We start from the raw sequence: 10,618 nt of genomic DNA, 5'->3' as shown, positions 1-10,618 counted from the left end.
TGCCCAAGCATAACACATTGGGTATTGGTAAATCGGGTATATGGCTGATACCTAAAAAAAGTAGTAGTATGTGCATGTCTGTCTGTGTATGTGTGTGTCTGTGTGTGTGTGTGTGTGTGTGTGTGTGTGTGTGTGTGTGTGTCTGTGCGTGTATGTATGCGTGCGTACATGTGTGTGCGCGTGTGTGTGTTTGTGTGTGTGTCTGTGCAGGTGGATGTCAGTGTGTGTGCATGCTTGCGTTTGTTTGTATTCCTGCATGTGTGTGTGTGACAGTATCATCCTAAACCAGCAACCCTTCGCTCAACAGCACCATCTACAGGCCGATGAGTGTACAGTCACTAAATGTGCACATAAATGAATTTTTTTTTTTTTACCCTACCCTAATTTATTTTTTTACCGAAACTTAGCATACCCCCAGAGGATGTCAAGTTAATCATACACATGAAATATGGTGCAGTTCTGAACATCTCAACTGAAGATAGGGGCGATTAAAGCAGAATAATATTGCATTTTCATTTTTTATGGGAAGGGGCGCAAATCACTAATGAGTGATTATGGGCTAGGTTGATGTGGGCCCTTAAGACCAACATACCATAAAAATGTCTTCATCCTCGGTGCCACGGTTCAGGTAGTTATTTAGGAAAAACTGTAGTCTAGTGGGGCTACATGCCCACCAAATTTCATGTTCCCCGGTGTTTCGGGTTTCGGTGTCCCTGGTATCGTTGACGAAAAATTCAGTAGATGACAAAAAAAAAAAAATAATAATAATAACTTTGACAATCCCTATATGACCGCTTTCGCTAGCGGCAGTCATAATCATCGGCTGGGTGTTTTCTTTAAACCAAGACCGAACTTAGGTCTATATTCCAAAGCATTCTTGAATGACATTTGAGTTTGAATAGTGCATTTATATAGATTTATATAGACATTTTTATAGAACAACAATTAAAAAGCAGCATCGACCAAAACGCATCTTATAAACAGGGCCTGAGAATGTGTTTGAACCCTTGAACAGCGAGATGTGATGCAGAGGCCAAAATGTATTCCAGATATAATACAACCCCTAAATCTACTAAAGCTACCTTTTTAATGCCTATTCAGTGATTTTTTTCCACAACAATAAAGAAATGTCTTTGTTTCAGCATGAAAATTTCGTTTATTTGGGGCATTTGTTTGTTTTTCTCTGCAAATATTGAGATGGGACTAATTAACAAGTAATTAAAAATTACAAAGAAATTAACTGATTGACATGCCCTATTCAATATTCAATATAATATTTATTTACTTTAATATATTTACAATACCATTTATCCACTCCCAGGTAAGAACATCAATATAAAATAAATGTACACGTATTTACAAATGTTCATTTAAATGGCAATTGTTTTTTAGGTTTATAACATTTCATAAAAATAATTTAATAGTGGGCATCAAAATAAGAATTTTTATATAAATAAAAATGACCAATTGATTTAAGTGTTAAAAAAATAAGTCATACTGACTTCTACAGAAGCATATTTCTTAACCTGGTAGCTCATAAATGGTCTGTCTTAAAAGGTTTATACATGCTATTTTAAATTTATTTTCTTTTCATTTATTTTCATTCATTCTTTTCATAGAGTTTTTTTTATTATTTTTTTTATTGTGTTTTTACTTCCAGAACCATACTGTTGCACTTTATTTTTCAGCTAGGCAATATACAGTAACCCCAAAAAAAATAATAAAATACTATTAAGTTAAAACTTAACTTAATGTTAAATAATAATGACTACTTGTATAACAGAATAGAGTACTTGTAGTCAAAATGAAATTGAAAGGTGTAAAAATAAAAAAAATCTTTGAAAATGTAATTAAAGCTTTAGTCCATAACTTTTTTGGGTTAAAAATTATCTAATTTTTTGAGCAAGTACATAACCAGCCAGTGTTCAAACCTATCTGCTTGCCTTAGCTCGATTCAAAACGGTACACTCTAAAAAGTTTAACTATGATTTACTCAATTTTTTTTGGTGAAACATTTTTACACTAAAACTAAGTGTAGTTACACTAAGTGTAAATTTTAAAGCTGTGAAATCAATTAAATATACTGTATGAATTGAGTAAATGCAAGTAAAAAAAAATAAGAAAATCTGAGTAACTGCATCTGGTTCATTAACAAATAAAATTGAGTAGAAATAATGTAACATTTAACAACTAATATTTTATGAGTAATATTAACTGTTTTTATGTATGAGTAATAGGCTATTAACTTTTTTTTTCATTTCCTCTAAACTTTTGTAAAATAGTATTCCATACATCCACCAGTATACATAACATTGCCCTTTATTGTCGATGAGTACAACATATTTTACACTGTTTTAACATGTAGCCTATCCAATATTGGCTACATTTAAACTCATTTAACAAACATTTTAGAAGTAAAAATGAAACATTTAAACATGTATGTAGCCTAATTCAAGTCTAATCAACCAGTCTGTTATCCCATTTCCACCGGATCAGCGCTGGCTCTCGTGCTGGACTCGTGCTCTGCGGGTGAACTTCGAACTTTAGACCACCGTCCTGTTTCACTCATAGCCGAAAGATACTGCAAGCGACTGACTCCATAACCTGCCAATAAACAAACAGTGCACAGTTCTGAGGACATTTTATCATCCAAATTAATTATATTCATTATCATTAGGAATAAAGTCGTGTGTTTTATGCAAGGCGTTTCAATCACACGAAAAGACAGGCACAACTCTCATTTAGGTGTCACATTACGCCTCTGTATGTTGTTTTGCATTCAGTAAAATTATTTAAAGCACAGTAATGATTTTATAGATAAAATAAAAGATACACAAACCTGAATTTCACAGAGGAAATGCACCAATTCTGCGACGCTGAGAAGAGAGAACTGTTCTGGACTGGAGAGTTCAAACAGCCCGCGCTCAGTCAACCGTTGACGTCATGTCAGAGGGTGGGGGAGGGGTGCATTGTTCTAATTGAGTTAACTTACTCAATTTCTTAAGTGTTTTATATATTAATAATATTGATTTGAATTAAGTAATATATTTTGTTTCTTAAAACAGATCAGTTTAGTTCTCCATTCTCAAATATTTTAAGTATATAAGTGTATTATAAATAAATAATTGGTTAGTCAAATACAAAATTCTTTTAGTGAAAAAAAACTTTAATATAACTGTAAATTTTAGATAAAATTAACTGTTGGATTTTTAGTCAATTATTTTAGTAAGTTTAACTCTCTTTAAAGTAAACAATATTCTGAGATTTTATTAAAGGTGCTGTATGTAACTTTTTTTATAAAATGAATCCTTTTTTTATTGCCCGTCTGTGAAGGGGTTGTAATCACACATTACAATGATCCACTTTTCGCGTTTTGCTATTACCTCTGAAGGCCAGTATTCCTGTTTTTATGTGAAGTCTCCGGGTCGGATTTTCTGCGAAATCCACCGGATGTGACGTGCATGCGCGCTCCCGAGCCTCTCTGTTTTATATATACAGTCTATTGCGACGGCACTGCAGCTAACGACACGGAGTCTGATAACACCAAAAAACGACCTGCCTCCAGCACAACACAGACTCCAACACAAACTCCAAAAAAAAAAAAAAAAAAAAAAAGAAAAGTATCTGCTGAAGCTCGTCAGGCCAAACGTCAATCGGATCGACTCAGGACGAAAACACGAATCAACATTGACAGAGCGTTTGAATTATGGAGAGACCTCCGCTTTGTTTTAGGTATAAAAACAGACCCTGAGTTGGCTTTCATCCTTTTGGACAGGTAAGCTAACAATACTTCAAAGCATGTAAAATATATTGTGATTTTGTGCTTTAGTTGGCTCAAGTTAGACATCATTAGTTCGCCAGCTAACGCCGACCATTTGCTAACGTTATCTGATCTGAAAGACTACAGTTGTAACTTTATTGCTTTTCACGAGCACGAGCGCTGTTGTTGCAATCTGAAACATCACCGCTAGAGGCCGCTGGATCCTACATACAGCACCTTTAAGTTAATAAAATTTAATATTACTGTAAAATTAACTAAGCCACAGAATTATTTTATTTTGTATTTTGTTATAGAGTGTAAGCTTGTAATAATGTTTTTAATTCCAGACAGTGGTACTGGTAGATTTCCGCGGGAAATTCGAGCATGTCTTTGCGTCATTGTGGTGGTGAACTCCGTGTTTAGAAGGGGTTCAAAACGGTCGCAGAGACGGCTTTTTTTCTGCTGGACAGGTAAGAACCAGTTCTGAGGAACATTAATATACCGTAAAACTTCAAATAATAGCCCGGGCTTTTATTTTCCCAAATCGCCCGAACTGCACCGGCTTGTATTTGAGACAGGTGTCTATATGAGACAGGCCTTTAATTTAGTGTTGAGATGTTGTTCATTGAGTGTAGGCCTAGAGATAATGATCCAAATAGCATAGGCTGATAGACGGAAAGCATGACAGTAGGAGGTTACCAAATCTGTGTTTGTGTTTAACAAATCAGTTAATAATGTAAGAATTAGCCTACTATATTTCCGTATGTCTATAAAGGGGGTCGCACACCAGACGAGAAGCGCAGTGCCACATCTTTCAAATTCCAAAACATTATTCTCTATGAGTGTACATTGTCTCAAATCGTCATTAATGTATACTGACTTCACCCTGTGCTGCAATATACATTCAGTTTTACATTCATTTACAGAAATCAGCTGCTTGAATGAAAATTGCTGATGTATCGGATTTTCAGGTGATATTCTCAATTCATGCAGTTAACGGACGCTCTGAGGTAAAGTGAATTCAGACTGCTGCAACAATTGTATTTAATTGTACAGTACAATCATAACATAGTACAGACATGATCTTAATTGCATAATATCCTTAAACATAACAATATTGCTGGCCATAAACTGACAAAGTGCGCGTCCAGTGTGCGATACCTCGAGTTATCATAGACGCGACGCAGCGCTGCTTCTACTAGTTGCTACTGCTTGAACTAGTTGCCTGAAACACATCAACAAGAAAGAATGAAGGCTATCCTGTAAAACAACTGCAATCATGGCATACAAAAGGACCCTATTCATCACTATCATCATCACCGCAATCCTCAACTACAAGTTCATTGACAAATTCCTCCTCCTCTTCGCTCTCCTCCACTTCTCCCTCTCCGGCCTCCGCTAACTCTGCCTGCCTTGCTTGCGCTAACAGCTCTCACCCAGATGCGCAGGGCTCTCTTGCGTGTGCAATCTGCACCATAGAACCGGCTTAAACAGACGATCTGATGGGTTTTAGAAGATTAAATACAACCCGAAACTAAAAAACAGACCGGGCCTATATTTGAGACAGGCCTTTATTAATCCAAACCTGTAGTCACACCAGGCGTGTAAAAGAGACAGGTGTCTATTTGGGACTCGGCTATTATTTGAAGTTTTACGGTAGGACAATTAGAAATTAGACTGCACAGAAATGGAAACTGAACTAGAGGTAGCCTTAATACACATTAAGTGTAGTCACGCAATGCTGATGTTGTTAACATTAACAATTTGAGAACAAAGTATAATTTGCACAGTTTGACGTGATATGATAAGTGATCGTTAGATTTAATCAGCGCGATTTACACAATGCTTTTTTTCCCCTTGGTTGGTCAGAACAAAAGTGGATGTTACTTGTTCAGACGACATTTTAAGGTGAAAATTCTTATGTTGGTCATACTTCCAAAAGTTGAATCTGTGATTCCGAATGTCAGTCTCCACACCGACTGACAGCCGCACATTCTCCTCAAAACATTAGATTCATCCGCGCTGTGCCATGCCGAGGCACAACCCACGTAAAGTTGATAATTCCGCGAATAACTGCAATTGCAGATTTCGAACAGAGATGGCGACAAAGAGGAAAAACTACGGACTGCAGCTTTAAGTAAAAGCACAAGTTTTCAGTTTAAACTGAACTCAGACTCAAGTAAAGTACAAATACACCAAAATAATACTCCCATGTTATCATCAGTCACGTAATCACATCATCATTTTAATGCTTAAATGTATTGTATCACTTGACGTGTTTGGCTAGTTGTCAGACAAACAGTCTCTTTGAGTGAAAAGAGAATGTGAACTATTCGTAGACTCAATGACATTTTTCATAACATCAGTTGTACCTTAAGCATTATTATGTGTGTGACAGTCCGTTCCAAAGATTAAGCAAGCACAAATACCTTCTACTGAAAAAAACAAAAAACAAAAACAAGCCTCGTCTGCCCTGTCTGGATCGTATGAATCCTTGTTCAGGCAGTTTTTAACTGGTTTAAGGCATGGTCTACTGGTGGATCAACTTTGCTGTTCACCATTTGAAAACAAAATTTGCTTTTCTTTCTAACTAAAGATCTTAAAACATATGGATCTTTGAGCACAGTTTATAGTGGGAGGAAATCAACACCAGCACATACTGTACTTGCTATTTCATGTATCATTTCCAAAGGAAATAATTATTTTAAGTTATGTACATTGTTCTTGTCACATTGTGAACACTTAAGTTACTTAACTTTCACCCTTTAACCCTTTCACACCAGGAACGATAACTAAAGATGACTATATTAATGTCCACAACAGCAAACAATTTTTTTATTCTTAATGTATGCTTATGTCCTCTGCTGTTTGAAATGCTCGAGCTCAATCTTAACACAGGATGGATTCTGATTGGCTGTGTAAGACTGGAGAAACTGGAAGAACTGGAAGAGAGGGCAACTCTCTGAGAGAACAAATGAAATTAACATTTGAACTCACTCTTGTGCACCATTCCAGCCTGGTCTCATTGTTAATACATAGTATTAATACGTCATTTCCAAAGATAGCAAACGTACGTTTTGTACGTTTTGGATAGATGCTGAAACGTATGATATGGACGTATTTGCAACAATTAAACGTAACATTATTACGTTTTTACAGCTACAAAACGTAAAATATGTACGAATCTTTCATATCATTAAGATATCTGTATAATTGACCTTTTACTGTTTTATAGATAAATGGAAGATCCCTTAACCCTACTCCCAACCTAAACATAACGTTACCAATTTTATACTGAATATAAAAAGGATAAAACGTACAGAGATGTGTAAGGAAATGGCAATTTTATTAACAATATAGCATTCAAATATTTTTTTAGCAGCTAATCCTACTCCTACCCCTAAACCTACCCATAACAATTTCTTTAAACTACATAGGCTACAATTATGAAGAAAAACAACATAGCCTACTACGTGTAATCACAATAATTTATTTATTGCGAAAATGTCAAAACCGGTACCAAAAGTCGTTCACATGACGATGTGTTGCAGTCACAGTCCTCTCTGTCAGTATATAATAGTTTTGAATGAGGCACAGAGCAGAATTTAAGTTATTAATCCATGAAAATGTTAATCCGGCTTCGCTCTGTGTGAAGGCGCGCGCGCTTCTCCATTTCAAATGTAGTTTACCGACTGAAATACGGCATGTAGCAATCTGTGACGAACATAGGCCAGAGCCAATGAGCGTTTGATATCACTGCCGTAAAACATGTCGTAACGCTTCTTGAGGGCGCAATTTTTGAATTTGAATTCATCACGAGCGCGGGATTTGACAGTTACGGACTGCGCTGCTGTGATAGCCTGTGAAATGGAGATGAAGATCACTCGCTGGATAAAGGGCTGAATGTGGATATCTTTCTTGCAAACGTATGGATTCTAAAGATTTGGATTATATCAAGCTAATAAAATTGATGTCTTTTGTGAATTTATGTTGGGTTTTGGTGTATTATTGTTCTATTGGACAAAACGCATTTTGTGTCTCACTGTAAATAAACTAAATATTGCAAAATGGTTAAACGATTAAATAAGGTATTTTTAAGGTTTTAAAGTGTATCTAATCCTCCGAAACGAGTTTGCAGCAGAAGGCACGAACTGTTATTAGCCTATTTCTTGAGTAAACTGCATTTAAATGCGACTGAAAACGTAATTGATAAGACATTTGAATGCAATAGAGTCAAAACATTAATGCCACGATTTTAATATGCATAAATAAGAATACGTCGGTAGAGTTATTCATACGTAAATAATTTACGTTTTTGTGCTGTTAATACGTAAATATTTTACGTTTTAGTGCTGTAAATACGTCAGTATTATACGTTTCTGTGTGTATAAAACGTAAGTAAATGTACATATGGTAGAATTACACTTTACGTAAAAATACACACGTATTCTCATGAGATCACGTTGACCATTCGAGACGCAAGTCTCACCTCAGAATCATCCTAATCTACATCTCTTGCCCTCTTCCCCATTCCTTCTCTCTCATGCTGAGATCACCAAAATTCACCCAAGAATCTATATAGTTTAATGTGAATAATTATCATATAGTATTACACATGTTTGGTATCATTTGAAATGTCTCTGTGCGACTGGTACAAAGGTCTCATTCCCAAAGAAGTAAAACAAAAGGTAATAAAGTTTTTAAGAGTTTAGAGATAACTTGCATAAAGAGGAGGGTGCGTCTTCCAGGTAAATGGCCTCCTGCTCTCAAAGTAAACTTTGAATGCAAATTCCCATTGTTAGCAAATGTTTCCATGTGAAAGGAGTTTCTATCTTGGTTTGGGTATATAATGAATTGCAACAAGAGGCTCAGCATGATTCTGTAACCCAGACCAGCCCGTGATGTGAAGTGTATGCAAAACACTTCGCATCATGTATTTTATAAAGTCAAGGTTTGCATCTTCTCTTTTTATTCCAGAGCATTTGATGTTTTGTATCTATTATCTTTGAACTGATTATGAAATTGGCATGATACATTTACCTGACATAATAAATTGTAAACTATGCTAAAAAATTGATTTTATTCTAACTGACTCTGACATTATTTTCAGTAAAGAATTAAAAAAGAATAGTCAAACATGCACTCACATTTAATGATGCACAGATATCATTATAACCTTGAGTCAGATGAAATAACGAGATAATACATATGAAAAAATTTATTTCATTTAATCAAATTACTTTGCCACGAGGAAAGACAGTAACGCGCAGAGACCTTCCCCGCTGATCGGATGCCTCCATTGGGCCGACTGAGTCGGGCTTACAGCTGTCAATGTTTTTATCATTCATCATTTGGAAAAAAATAATCCTGAACTTGATTACAATGATATACTGTAGTTTCTTGTCGTTACAGTTGTGTGAACTCTGCTATTCTTTTACATTTAGAAAAATTTACAGGACAAATCGATATAGTTTTTGCCTTTTATTGTGAAGAGGCCTTTAAAGGGATAGTTTACTCCAAGAATGAAAATTCTGTCATCCTTTACTCACATGTTGTTCCAAATGTGTATAACTTTCTTTCATCTGTAGAACGCAAAAGATATAATGGGTTGCACTTTATTTTACAGTACATGCACTTTAACTGAGGTAACTTGGTAATATAAGGTAACTACATGGGTTAGGGTTAGGGTTAGACGTAGGTTCAGGGTTAGTACCTATGACCCAGTTATTCTAATTACTATAGTAAGTAAACAGTATATAAAGGGAGAACAGGAAAGTAAAATAAAGTGCTACCATTTTAGATTAATTTCCATACTAGAGCCCTCTGCTGAAATAGTAATATTGCAAGTAAATAATTTAATATCTATTGTTTTTCCTTCATTGTCTTTGTGTTAAACTTTCATTTTCTCATGAAGATCCTCCTCTTTTGAGGAACTATAAAATGTGTGCTGAAACAGGTAAGTTATTATTCTCCTCCTGATCAAAGATGGATCTGCAAATCTCAGTTTTTCTTCTGTTCATTCTGTTCACTGCAGGTACAGAGACAAATTATGTTTGTTTTTAATATTATTGAATACAAATACAGATCATTGATGTGTCTCTCTCTCTCTCTCTCTCTCTCTCTCTCTCTCTCTCTCTACTAAAGGACACTCTCTCAGCTGTTATGAGTGTCTGTTGGGCTCTTGTGGACAGAAGACATGCCCCAGTGGAAATAACTGCCTCAGTTCGATATATGCTGGTAAGTCCAGTATGGATTTAGGCATGTGACGGTATCAAATATTCATGTTGCGATAATTGCAGAAGCTTTTATCACAGTGTACGCTATTATCATGATATTGAAAATAAGTTGCAAAAAAAGTGTTGTCATAGTCATAATATAGGAGGTTTAATATATTGTATTTCTTATAACAAAAATAACTGAACATTTAAATACAATAAAACAATACACAAAAATGTATAAAGTAAACAAGTTTTTTTAAACAGATTATATAATTTGCTAGAATTTGTCAGTCGTCACAGAACGGCTACTTGTCAAGACAGAATTTACAACTGCATGCATAAAATATTCTATATAATATACTGAAATAATTTACTTTATCCTCAAATCATTATTCCATAATATTCTGTACATTTTAAACATTTTTTAAATGAGAAAAAAGTGATGTAATGGTCATATTATATTACAAAGTTTGTCTTTTCGTCCTACTTTGCAGGTCCAACCGATACTTCTTCATCAACAATTAAACTGTGTGTTCCAGCAAGTGACTGTACAACTGGGTCCTTCAACATCGGCAGTTATAAGTTCTCTACTTACTGCTGTAACACAGACCTGTGTAATGTTCAAGATGCTCAAGGTATT

This window comes from Rutilus rutilus (assembly GCF_951802725.1).
Source record: "Rutilus rutilus genome assembly, chromosome: 18".
Classification (NCBI taxonomy): Eukaryota; Metazoa; Chordata; class Actinopteri; order Cypriniformes; family Leuciscidae; genus Rutilus; species Rutilus rutilus.
The sequence above is the reverse complement of the archived record's forward strand: the minus strand, read 5'-3'. Positions refer to the sequence as shown.